Genomic DNA, 12,398 nt, shown 5'->3' with positions numbered 1-12,398 from the left:
GCTGGTCCGCCCGGAAACGTAGCGGCCCTGGAGAGTTCGCAACCCCCGCGGGGGTTTTCCGAGGAGCTAATTCCGGCGCTTCCTGCCAGTTCGCTGTTTCAGGACTCCGAGTTAGTTCCTCAAGTAAATCCAGACACCAGTCTCGAGAGGCTGGTACCCTTAGTGAACTTTCTGGTTCTTTAGCACAGGAAGTATCTCAGGTTCGCTTTCAGGGGCAAGGCTTACCAAGACAGAGTGCTTCCTTTCGGCCTAGCTCTCTCACCTCGCACTTTCACGAAGTGTGTGGATGCTGCGCTGGCTCCACTGTGACTCCAGGGCATCCGCATACTCAACTAACAGTTAGCGGTTCAGCATCGAGGTGCTGTTCTCGCTCACATGAAAGAGTTAGGGTTGAGACTCAACGCCAAGAAGAGTGTGCTTTCTCCACTACAGAGGACCACTTACTTAGGCGTAGTGTGGGATTCGATCTCCATGCAGGCACGCATGTCTCCTGCACGAGTCGATTCCATACTGACCGCAGTGAATGCAGTAAAGCTAGGCCAGTCACTCACTGTCAAACAGTTTCAAGTACTGTTAGGTCTTATGGCAGCCGCTTCCAACGTGATACCTTTTGGACTGCTGCACATGAGACCACTGCAGTGGTGGCTCAGGACCAGGGGGTTCTCCCCGAGGGGAAACCCACTCCGCAAGATCAAGGTCACGCGGCGTTGCCTACGTGCCTTGGCCATGTGGAGGAAACCCTGGTTCCTCTCTCAGGGACCGGTTCTGGGAGTGCCTGGTCGCCGCATCACGCTAGCGACCGACGCTTCCCTTACCGGTTGGGGGGCGGTCATGCGTGGCCGCTCAGCCCAAGGCCTATGGAGCGCCCACCATCTCTCGTGGCACATAAACCGCTTAGAGATGCTGGCAGTATCCCTGACCCTAAAGAGGTTTCTCACAGACCTAAGAAACAAACACGTGCTGGTCCGTACAGACAGCACTGCGGTGGTTTACTACATAAACCACCAAGGAGGACTCCGCTCACGCCCCTTGTACAAGCTGGCGTACCGGATACTCCTTTGGTCTCAAGAGAAATTCCTCTCCCTGAGAGCAGTCCATATTCCTGGACATCTGAATGTGGGAGCAGACGTCCTGTCAAGGCAGGGGCCGAGGCCCGGGGAATGGATGCTTCACCCAGAGGTGGTGAAGCAGATCTGGAGAGTGTTTGGCCAGGCTCAGGTGGACCTGTTTGCGACTCAGGAGACATCGCACTGTCCCCTCTGGTACTCTCTAGTTCATCCAGCTCCACTGGGGCTGGATGCCATGGCACAGACGTGGCCGAGGCTGCGTCTGTACGCCTTTCCCCCGATCGCTCTGCTCCCGGGAGTTCTGGAACGGGTCCGTCGGTTTCAAGTGCGGCTGCTACTAGTAGCCCCGTACTGGCCGGCACGAGTATGGTTCTCGGACCTGGTATCTCTCCTAGACGGCTCTCCGTGGGAGATTCCCGTCAGGAGGGACCTCCTGTCTCAGGCTGGGGGCGCAATATGCCACCCCCACCCAGAGAGGTGGAGGTTATGGGTGTGGCCCCTGAGGGGGCACAACTCATAGGAGCGGGTCTCTCAACCGAGGTTGTTGAGACCCTTCTCCAATCCAGAGCTCCCTCTACGAGGAAACTGTATGGCCTTAAGTGGAACTTATTCGCGAGATGGTGCCGCGAGCGCCACCTGGACCCAGTCAACTGCCCGGTCGGTACAGTTCTGGAGTTCCTACAGTCTCGCCTATCCGCAGGGCTAGCTCACTCCACTCTAAAGGTATACGTGGCGGCCATAAGTGCCTACCACGCCCCTTTAGGTGGCCTCTCAGTAGGTAGAGAGCCCTTGGTCATACGGTTCCTCCGCGGTGCGCTCAGGCTGAGGCCTCGAGTGACACCCAGGGTCCCCACGTGGGACCTCGCTGTGGTGCTAGAAGCTCTCTGCAAGCCTCCATTCGAGCCCTTAGAGGAGTCTACGGATCGCGCCCTCACAGTTAAGACGGCGCTCCTGTTAGCACTCACCTCCCTCAAGAGAGTAGGCGATCTGCAGGCCCTTTCAGTGGCCCCATCTCATTTAGAGTTTGCCCCAGGGATGGCCAAGGCCTTTCTATATCCCAGGGTCGGGTACGTCCCGAAGGTCCCCTCCCTAGCACCGCAGCCAGTAACGCTGCAGGCGTTCTATCCTCCTCCATACGTGGAGCCAGGTCACAGGAAGTTAAACTGCATGTGCCCAGTCAGAGCTTTAGACGCATACGTCCACAGAGCTGCCACGTGGCGTAAAACAGAGCAACTGTTTGTCTGTTACGGCCCCCCTAAGAGGGGGAGCCCAGCTTCAAAACCCACTATTAGTAGATGGATCATCGATGCCATAACTACTGCTTACGAGTCCTCTGATCTCCCCTCACCGTTGGGACTCAAGGCTCACTCTACTCGGGGCATGAGTGCCTCGAGAGCTCTGACGGCAGGTGTCCCAATACAAGACATCTGCAATGCTGCGGGTTGGTCCACGCCCCTAACATTCGTTAGGTATTACGAGCTCGACCTCAGAGCCGCTCCAGGCTCGGCTGTACTCTCGGCCTAGTGCGCTAGGCCTAGAGGGGCAGCCACCTCCCTAGCCAGGAGGAGACTTCTCAAGGCGCATTCTTTCTGCGGAAAGAAGAGAAGTCGTTTCGCCACTCATAAGAGATCTGCAAAACTTTCCCCCTTTTGTCCGTGAAAGCTAGACAAAAGCCCTTTCAGTCCCTCTTGTCCTGGCAGAACCCCCAGACAAAGGACTAAGACCCCTCGTGAGCCCGAGGGCCGAGGGGTGCCTCTCGCACTGGCTGGCGAACCAGGCAGAGGTCACGGTTCTCGTGTGCCCGAGGGCCGAGAACTGTACAGCCCTCTTGTCCGCGGAATGCTAGACAATGGCTTAATTCTCCTCGTGTTCTGACGCAGGATGCTATCAGACCGAGTGTACTCCGGTCCCTCTGGTTTCTGGCTTTCCCCAGACCAAGGACTAAGACTCCTCGTCTGCCTTCACAGAAGGCCGAGGAGTGCCTCATGCACTGGCTGGCTACCAGGCAGAGGCACCTACTGTCTTCCCCGTGAGCCCGAGGGCCGGGGATTGCAGTGCCCTCTTGTCCGCGTAATGCTAGACAATGGCTTATTCCCTCGCGTCCTGGCGGAGCTCCAGGCCGAGCCTTGGATCCCTCTTGTTCTGGCTGAACCCCCAGACAAAGGATCACCCTCTCCTCGTGTGCCCGAGGGCCGAGGAGCCTTGAGGTCGAGCTCACCGTCCTCGTGGGTCTGCGGACCGAGGACTTCCCACACCATCTGTCCGCCGAGTGCTAGACAGTGGTCATTCGGTCCCTCTTGTTCTGGCTAACTCCCAGACAAAGGACTAAGACTCTGCGTGTGCCTGAGGGCCGTGGAGTACCTCTCGTTCTGGCTGGCGACCAGACAGAGGAAGACTACCATTCCTCGTGTGCCCGAGGGCCGAGGACTACAGGGCCTTCTTGTCCGCGTAATGCTAGACAAGGGCTCTCTCTTTTTCCACCCTGGTTGAGCAGACACTCGCAGGGCTCGGTAATTATGGGGGCGTTGGTAGTCTCGTTCCCCATAGCGTTCCTGACGCGGCTCGAGTTCCCGGAAGGGAACGTCTCGGGTTACGTATGTAACCTTAGTTCCCTGAGGGAACGAGACGCCGCGTCTCGGACCATAATTCCCGCACCCTGCGGCGCTCGCTTCATTCCTAAAGAGCTGCCGCCGGCTTCAAACGCACGTGCTTTATACTTCCTGGTCGGTGACGTCACCGCGCCTGTGACGTCACCCCCGTCATTTCATTGGTTGTTATACACAGTTCAGAGTGCGGCCCGCCAATGGCGTTCCCCATAGCGTTCCTGACGCGGCGTCTCGTTCCCTCAGGGAACTAAGGTTACATACGTAACCCGAGACGTTTTTTAGCGACGCTAGTGCATAATTCAATATTTTTTTAAAAGAAAACCATCAGATAAAAATGGCTTACAATGTCTTGATTCATTCCAGCACAAGTGAAAAATGATTTCCAATTTATTTTGACCACTTTACAAGCACATTTTACTAACTCACGCTGTGCACAGAAAGAAAGAGCTTACTGAAAGGTCAATTAGGTCAGATGAATGCGTTTGCTCCCCTTTCTCTATGACTACAGGCACAGCTGTTCAGTTTAGGAATATGTAATGTGACCTCATTAAAAAAGTACATTTTTAAAGGAAATGTGAATTGTCACACAGCACACATACAATTCTGCCACTGAATTAAATCAACATTAAGCTAAATAATGACAATATTGTCTTCTGTAAAGCTGCTTTCAGCTGAATTAAATTAATTTTGCGGATGAACTTTGCATAATTGACATTGACTAATTAGAGCTGAATAATGACACTATTGTCTTCAGTAGAGCTGCTTTATAAATGAAAAAAAGTGGAAACCAAAAATGTCAACATCTACAGTTGAAGTCAAAAGTTTACATACACTTTGCAGAATCTGCAAAATGGTAATTATTTTACCAAAATAAGAGGAATCATACAAAATGCATGTTATTATATTACTTAGTACTGACCTGAATAAGATATTTCACATAAAAGAAGTTTACATTTAGACCACAAGAGAAAAAAATAGTTGAATTTATAAAAATTACCCCTTTCAAAAGTTTACATACACTTGATTCTTAATACCGTGTTGTTACCTGAATGATCCACAGCTTTTTTTTGTTTGTTTGGTTGGTTTAGTGATGTTGTTTATGAGTCTAGGGGGTGAAAACTTTTGAAATGTGTACATTTTTCTTATTTTGACTAAATATCTTTGTTTTCATAATCATTTTTATTTCATACTGCCCTTTAGAAGCTACAGAAGATATTTACATGTTTCCCAGAAAACAAAATAAGTAAACTTGTCAGTGGGGAAGGTGAATAACCAGCACTCTCTCCACCCTCAATACCACGACTGAGGTGAGTCCCTTGAGCAAGGCAGCGTACCCCCAACTGCTCCCCGGGCACCGCAGCAATGGCTGCCCACTGGTGTGTGTGTGTGTGTGTGTGTGTGTGTGTGTGTGTGTGTGTGCGTGCGCGCACTTGGATGGGTTAAATGCAGAGCACAAATTCCTAGTATGGGTCACCATACTTGGCCTCACTTCACCTCCTCCTAAATTTACCCTGAAAGTTTTCACCCCCAGCTCTTAATGCATTGTTTTTCCTTCTGAAGCATCAGTGAGTGTTTGAACCTTCTGTAATAGTTGCATATGAGTCCCTCAGTTGTCCTCAGTGTGAAAAGATGGATCTCAAAGTCATACGATACATAAAAATCATACGATACATCAAATACATAAAACAGCTAAAAAACAAAACAAAGAATCTGTGGGACCTGAAGGATTTTTGGGAATATGTGACAAGAAAAAAAAACTTTTAGCAGCTATTGGTGTGATTAGAATCAAAATGAAAGAGAGACTGAACTGTGAAATAATATCAGAAGGATCATAGATCAAAAATAGAAATGTGAGTGAGGAGCAAAAACTGGAAAACCAGTTTTTTTGTAATAGTATATCACTGAAATCTCACAATCAAGTTGTGCTTTTTAATAATGTTTATTTAAAAAAATATATGTAAAAGTTAATTAAATGCTGCATATATGTGCAGATGCTTGTACGCAGATATTGTGATGCATTTCATTTCAACTGAATGAAATTAATGCTTTGATGTTTGAAGGACAATCAGGACATCTGCACATTCACTGAGATCCAGTGATTCACTACAAAGTTGTTTACTCACTAATAACTGTTTTCACCAACTAGTGCCATCTGTTAGGGAGGCACTGCTTCTGTTTTAATTAAGACAGAATGGTACTTACAAAGACAGAAAGAAACGGGAAAAGAGAAAGATGGAAAAACTGCATTTGTACAATGTTTCTTAACTAAATAATATTTCTCAACGTAGTGCTGCGCACAGTAAAATCTCATTGGTCTCACTTCCACAAAACTGCATATAACACATCAAATCCACATTTACGGATACATATTTTTAATTAGCTTCAGGTTATAGAATAAACATGTGTAGCTAAATATAAAATAAAAAGATGATTTCAGCATTATGAGCAAGTTTCAGACCTGATGATGTCCAATCTGACATCTCTGTACACAAGTTTCTAATGTCTCTGAAGGAAAAGTTGTATTTATTCTGACAGCTACTCTCCATAAAGGCATTATCCTAAATCACCCAAGGCAGTACAAAGCCAAATTCTGTCAGAAAAGGTGCACTGAGGATCTCAAAAGATCTTGTTACATCACCTAAGCAGCATTACAAGTCATCATAGGCTCAGTACAGATGGAGTGACTTCTTTAGCCTACATCATATCCTAGCCTTCACAGATAAAGCAATCCCAGAGTGCACTGTGATGAGCTTGAGAAGAGAGGATTTCATTCAGTACTAAGTTTTGATAACAATTCTAATGAATAAGACTATTTTTACTAGTTAGTGTGTTTTCCACTGTAAGAGTATGGTGTGATTAGCTTAGCAACATTCTAATGTAAAACTACTAGAATCAATAGAATTTAGTCAGTGTGGATTTAATTTAATGAAAATGAAATCAAAAATATTTATTTGTGAAAAAAAATGTGCTTGAAGGAATAGTTTACCCAAAAATGAAAATTGCCCCATCATTTACTTCAATTCAATTCAATTCAAGTTTATTTGTATAGCGCTTTTCACAATACTTTTCACCTGCAAGCCATTCTAGGTGTATATGACTTTCTTCTTTCAGACAATCAGAGTTATATTAAAAAATGCTAATGAATGATGGTGAAAATTTTGAAGCAAAATAAAGTGCATCCATCCATCATAAAGTGCTCCACATGACTCCAGGGGGTTAATTAAGGCCTTCTGAAGTAAATAGAAGCATTTGTGTGAGAAACATATGCATATTTAAAACTTTACAAACCGTAATCTTTAGCTCCTGCTAACTTTTGTACGCATATACACTTTAAAGTACATTTGAAATCATGTTTTAATAATTTGTTGTGCTTCAAATGCACTGTTCTACAGAAAAATATATATGTGAGGTCAAAAGTTTACATACACCTTGCAGAATCTACAAAATGTTAATTATTTTACTAAAATAATCTTTCAGGTCCCACAAATTCTTTGGTTTTTCAGTATTTTTCTGTATTTGAACCCCTTTGAGATCCATCTTTTCACACTGAGGACAACTGTGGGACTCATATGCAAGTATTACAGAATGTTCACTGATGCCTCAGAATGAAACACAATGCAAAACTTTTTTAATTTGAAGATCAGGGTAAATTTAACTTATTTTGTCTTCTGGAAAACATGTAAGTATCTTCTGTAGCTTCTGGAGAGCAGTACTAAATGAAAAAATATGATATTAAGGCAAAATGTACACATCTCCATTCTGTTCAAAAGTTTTCACCCCCGATTTTTAATGCATCGTTCTTCCTTCTGGAGCATCAGTAAGTGAACCTTCTGTAATAGTTGCATATGAGTCCCTCAGTTGTCCTCAGTGTGAAAAGATGGATCTCAAAATCATACAGTAATTGTTGGAAAGGGTTCAAATACACAAAAATGCTGAAAAACCAAAGAATTTGTGGGACCTGAAGGATTTTTACGAAGAACAGCAGGCAGTTTAACTGTTCAGGACAAACAAGGGACTCGTGAACAACTATCACTAAACAAAAAAACACAGCTGTGGATCATTTAAGTAACAACACAGTATTAAGAATCAAGTGTATGTAAACTTTTGAACAGGGTCATTTTTATAAATTCAACAATTATTTTCTCTTGTAAACTATATGTTAACGTCTTTTATGTGAAATATCTTTTTCAGATCAGTACTAAATAAAAAATAACGTGCATTTTGTATGATCCCTATTATTTTGGTAAAATAATTAACATTTCGCAGATTCGGTAAGGTGTATGTAAGCTGGAAGCCATTGACTTCCATAGTATTTTTTTCCAGCTGTTTGGTTACCAAAATTATTGTCAATATCAAATATCTTCTTTTGTGTCCAAAAGAACAACTTGAGAGTGAGTAAAAGATGACTGAATTAGCATTTTTGTGTGAACTATCTCTACGATATCTACCAAAACTAAGGTCCATCATGAGTTGTGCTTTGCATGCTATAGGAATTTGTTTCAAAATAGTCCCATTTTGTTTTAGATACTTGATTAAAAGACAGCTACCTATTTTGGCAGGAGACAGAGAGACAGCTCAGTATGTTTTGGATCAGATCAGAGATATAGTAGCCCTGCACATCATAATCCAATAACAAAATAGTTTATATGTGCTCCAGTCCTTTGAGTTTCACCTCCAGATAAGAAATAGAGTTCTGCTTGAGCAGCTCAATCTGGACTCTGTAATCATCCGAGGCCTGCCCACCATCAGCCAGATATGCTTCTTCTTTCTGTCAAATAAGGCAGACAAGCGTACCTCGATCCATCTCTACATCTTGTTTTGGTCCTGCAGTCTTCAATCTCTGTGCGTTCTAGCGTGATTCAAAAGACAAAGCCTGAGATGAACCGACACAGACCCAAAAATATGCCTCTGTAACAACAAACCATCTAACCTGCTCTGAACCTAAGCCATTTCAAGTACAAAATAAAGTCTGAGCATCATCTGAGATGATCAATATTGCTGGCCAACTGGTAGATTAGCAAAATATACAACACATACAGTCAAGCCCGAAATTATTCATACCCCTGGCAAATTATGACTTAAAGTTACTTTTATTCAACCAGCAAATTTGACATTTGACTGGAAATGACACAGGCTTCTCCCAAAAGATAATAAGACGATGTACAATGTATATGTATGATGTACATTTGAACAAAAAGTTGACCAAAATTATTTATACCCTTTGCAAACTGTCACAGTCTATGGGAAAATCCAAAGTTCTATACCATTCCAAATAGTCCAAGCTGTTCTAAAGCATCCTAATTACCCTGATTAATTGGGAACAGCTGTTTTAATCAACTCAACAGGTGAAAAACAAGCTCTCTGCTGTTGGTTTGTGGACAGTCATGGCTAAGACAAAGGAGCTCACTGAGGACCTGCGGCTGTGCATTGTGGCTGCTCACAAGTCAGGAAAGGGCTATAAGACCATATCTAAATGTTTTGAAGTTCCAGTGGCTACAGTGCAAAGTATTATTGAAATATACAAGACGTTCCGCACTGTGAAAAATCTCAGAGGACGTGGTCGGAAGCCAAAAGTGACACCTGTGCTGGCCAGGAGGATAGTGAGAGAGGTAAAAAGAATCCAATGATCACCACCAAGGCCATCCTGATGAATCTGGGCTCTGCTGGTGGCAACATCTCAAGGCAGACAGTCCAACGGACACTGCACACCACTGGGTTCCACGGACGCAGACCAAGGAGGACACCACTTCTCCAGATAAGGCACACAAAAGCCCGCTTGGCCTTTGCAAATGCTCATCTGGACAAAGAAGAAGACTTCTGGTCTTCTGTTTTATGGTCAGATGAAACAAAAATTTATTTGTTTGGCCAAAATGATGTAGCCTTCATATGGCATAAAAAAGGAGAAGCCTTCAACCCTAAGAACACCATCTCCACTGTCAAACATGGTGGTGGGAACCTAATGTTTTGGGGGTGTTTTTCAGCCGGTGAACCAGGGAACCTAATCACAGTAAATGGCACCATGAAAAAGGAGCAATACATCAAAATTCTCAACAACAACATCAGGCAGTCTGCAGAGAAACTTGGCCTTGGGCACCAGTGGACATTTCAGCATGACAGCGACCCAAAACACACAGCAAAAGTGGTGAAGAAATGGTCAGCAGACAAAAACATTAACGTTTTGCAGTGGCCCAGCCAGAGTCCTGATTTATATCCAATTGAGAATCTGTGGAGGGAGCTAAAGATCAGGGTGATGGCAAGGAGACCCTCTGACCTGAAAGAGTTGGAGCTTATCGCTAAAGATGAATGGACAAAAATACCAGTGGAGACATGCAAAAAGCTGGTCAGCAATTATAGGAAGCGTTTGATTGCTGTAATAGCCAATAAAGGCTTTTCTATTGATTATTGAGAAGGGTATGAATAAATTTGCACTGCCTCTTGTACATCGTCTTATTATCTTCTGAGACGTCTGTGTCATTTCTAATCAAAAAATTCGGGCTTGACTGTATTTCTTGCATACCAGACTGCATATGACAGATTGCACATTTTATTGTCAAAAGAATCATCAGATTAGCCAATTACCAGCTCTGCTCTAAAGAAAGATCTGTGGTTTGCCATAAGATGAGCATAACCCGTCTGATGCTCTTGGATTCTCAGAGGGTCCTTTTGATTTCTGCTCTAATGAAACAGGGATTTGTGAGTGTTTGCTTACAATAGAGCATGAGAGTGGTGTATCAGAAGAGGCACAGGGAGGGATTTCTGAACTGTAGAAGCTCTTCTCACCCGTCACTGATGCCCAGACGCACGGTTGCAATACCGCCTAATGCGATTTCATTCCCCAAATGCACACTATTTAATTTCAGGGATGATATTTACCAGTGAAATGCTAATCTTCTGTTTGCAGCCAAATTTGAATGGGAGACTAGGAAATAGGCTATTACAACAAAACTATTACTTATTGTTTAGTGGGTGTCTGAGTATGTTGTTATACTAAAATATTTATACTGTACTTCCATGTCTCAATCCTCTACAGCTACACTGCTGTGATCAATCTAGGCTGGTCCCCGAAGTGTAGAATGTTCAGTGCATCCAGTGCTGGGTAGTAACTGATTACATGTAATCTTAGATTACATGGATTATGTGATCAGATTCTAAAAATGAAGCACTTGTAATTAAGTTGGCTTGAGAGAGCCAACTTACTGATATTCTATTTAAACTTATTATTATTATTAAGTTGGCTTGAGAGAGCCAACTTACTGATATTCTATTTAAACTTATTAAGTTGGCTTGAGAGAGCCAACTTATTGATATTCTATTTAAACTTATTATTATTAAGTTGGCTTGAGAGAGCCAACTTATTGATATTCTATTTAAACTTATTATTATTATTATTATTAGTGGTGCTTGCCATAGGCAAAGCATCACTATTATTATCTCACATACTTATTATTATTATTTTTATTATTATACTAGATTCCGTACACATTTCGGCGCGTAACTAGTCCCGCAGTTTTTGTCGTAGACCCTCGAAACGGGCGTCAAATCGTGCGTCCTATATAGACTCGGTGTGCTATGACTTTTATAAGGGATCGGGGGTACGATGATGTCACACGGGGCAAAAAACCACCCCAAAATTTACAACGACAATGCATTACGGCCAACTTTAACGGGACGTAGCGCAGACCCAGAATTTCGTAGAAACACATGATTCACCACAACTGGAGAGGCTGTCAAGCTGTGCGAGAACACATCTCGCAATGGGGTGTAAGTTGTACCCCTGGGGCGCAAATGCCCCTCTTTCGTTCAAATTTTGGCGCGTCCCTCGTCCCGCAATTTTTGTCGTAGACCCTCGAAATGGGCGTCAAATTGTGTGGACAATACGGGAATGTAAATCCCCGACTTTTATAAGCGATCAGGGGTACGATGATGTCACCTGGGGTAATAATTCGGCCCCAAAATCCCATAGACAACGAATTGGGACGAATTTTGACGGGACGTAGCGCCAAGCAAGAATTTCGTAGAAACACGTGATTCGCCACATCTGGAGAGGCTATCAAGCTGTGCGAGAAGACTTCTCGCAATGGGGTAAAAGTTGTACCCCTGGGGTGCAAGAGCTCTCCAAATTTGCCCCATTGACTTTCTATGGTAAGGGACGTCCCATGAAAACCCATGGTAATTTACATAGGGATTTTGTATTGGGTATAACTCAGCATCACATTGGCCTAGAGACATGGAGGCGGGCTCATTTTACTCAGATGGCCAATCAGACTCTCCGGATCATCATGAAGGTGTCAAGCCACGCCCTAGCAACCATTTAGGGCACCCTAGCAACTGATCCCATAGACTTCCATTATAAGGGCCCAGATGCATATCTCTGGATCAGAGTGTCATAGAGACATGGGGGCGGACTCCTTTGAGTCGGGGTAGCAAACGCCCAATCACCAATCAACATTGACACTCCCTAGCAACCAAACAGAGTACCCTAGCAACCCGAATCCACACATGCATATCTTCAGACCTGAATGTCACAGAGACATGGGGCTTGGTTTATATCACTCATACTGGCAACTACAATTTACAATGTTGTCATTGGCCACTCCCTAGCAACCAAACAGAGTACCCTAGCAACCCAAAGCCACACAGGCATATCTTCACACCTGAATGTCACAGAGACATGGGGGTTGGTTTATATCACTCATACTGGCAACTACACTTTTCAGTGTCGTCA

Source organism: Garra rufa, chromosome 10 (genome assembly GCF_049309525.1).
Source record: "Garra rufa chromosome 10, GarRuf1.0, whole genome shotgun sequence".
NCBI classification, from domain to species: Eukaryota; Metazoa; Chordata; class Actinopteri; order Cypriniformes; family Cyprinidae; genus Garra; species Garra rufa.
Note: the sequence above shows the minus strand (reverse complement) of the source record.